The 1515-nt window shown below is 35.9% G+C and overlaps 1 pseudogene; it reads right to left on the minus strand.

Moving 5' to 3' along the window:
* Window positions 1-285: 285 nt before the first annotated feature.
* Window positions 286-1135, minus strand: LOC131913845 (nuclear pore complex protein Nup54-like; annotated as a pseudogene).
* Between the last annotated feature and the right edge of the window lie 380 nt (window positions 1136-1515).

Raw genomic sequence — 1515 nt, forward strand, 5'->3', positions numbered from 1 at the left:
ACTATGCTTACTGATGTTGTAAAATGTACAACAATGCATGTACTTTTGTTGATTGTGTGCTTTTTCTTAAGTAAATACCACTTCTGGATATAGATTTTTTCAAAGATTCTCTTTGAAGTTCTTTGTGGTGATCATTTCAGATTTACTATATAGTAATTTCTCAGGAACCTCAAACATCCCAACCAGAAAAAGTATCCTTCTTCCTGTCCATGTGGTCATTGTAAGAAAGGCCTGATGTAGCAAGAAGACACATTTTATAAACTGCTGGAGCAAGTCTATAAACAGTCAGCTAAGGATACTGCCTCTGTGTTGGAGGGTTTCATTCAATCCATGTTCTACCAGTTTCATATCTTTTAGTTCATCTTTTATGATGCTTATCTAATGGCTAAAGCCTTCCTGTTATTGTTTCAAATGCTGCTTGATTTCTCATAATGGTCTATATCTATGTAATACCTTTCTTCAGACTTTACAGCTCCAAAATCATTCTGCATCCTGATCTGACCATCAGTTCCATTAGTTTACCTTTGACCTGAGTCAGTATATTTAGTTCATCCTGTATAGTATCACTTGAACCTGCAACTGTTCTTCATCAGTCTGGAGAGCATAGCCACTCTTACTTTGAATTTCCTGTTTGATTGGAACCTGTAGGTTTCTGTGGGAGAGATATATTAGTTTCCTTGTATTGTGCTATTTTGGCCATAGTTGTAATTTTATTCTTTTGTAGTTCACTAATATCTTCAGATATGATTTCTAATCTGGTCTGATGTTGCTTAGTAATCTGATCTGGAACCTTCAGTCTTCAAAGCAGTTCTTTGAAACCCACTATTGAGACAGGATTTAATTTTTCAGAATAGGGGTCATCCTCTTTGGCCTGTTCCCAAATAGAATCAACAGCAGCAGGAGGGTTCTGCACTAGCTCTTTGATATGAGCAGGAGACAGTTCTGCTCTGCTTATGGAAAGAGTCACCCAGAGCTCCTGCAGCTGTGTTTTGATGTTGGTTTGCTCAAAGTGGACACACAATGTAGTCACTGGGACTTTTCTTGAGGTGCCATTTTGAGACTGCTCAACAATGTAAATGATAACTTCTGTGTGATCATCTGTCAGTGTCTTAATGTTTTGTACATTGACAGTAAGAAAGTAATATCATCTTATACAATGAAAATGATGAATGACATTTACCTCTATTATAAACCTACAGGAATATCCAAGCTCCTAGTATTTTTACCACTAAACTAATATTTCAGAATCATTTTCTATGTTTCAATATTAAGGAGTTTTCATAATTACAGAAAATCTAATCTCTGTTAATCATAAAACTCATCTATATCCACAACATCCTTTCAATTTTTTATTTTAAGAATGATTTATTTATTTTTGTGAATATGTGTGTGTTGTGTGAGTGAGTGTACATGTGTATATGTGTGTAGAGACTAGAAGAGGGTGTCTTGATGTTCCCTTCTATCCCTTTCTGCCTATTCTGGAGCAGGGTCTTTCTCTGAACCTGGGCTTCCTAT

The sequence above is a fragment of the Peromyscus eremicus genome, chromosome 6, assembly GCF_949786415.1.
Source record: "Peromyscus eremicus chromosome 6, PerEre_H2_v1, whole genome shotgun sequence".
Classification (NCBI taxonomy): domain Eukaryota; kingdom Metazoa; phylum Chordata; class Mammalia; order Rodentia; family Cricetidae; genus Peromyscus; species Peromyscus eremicus.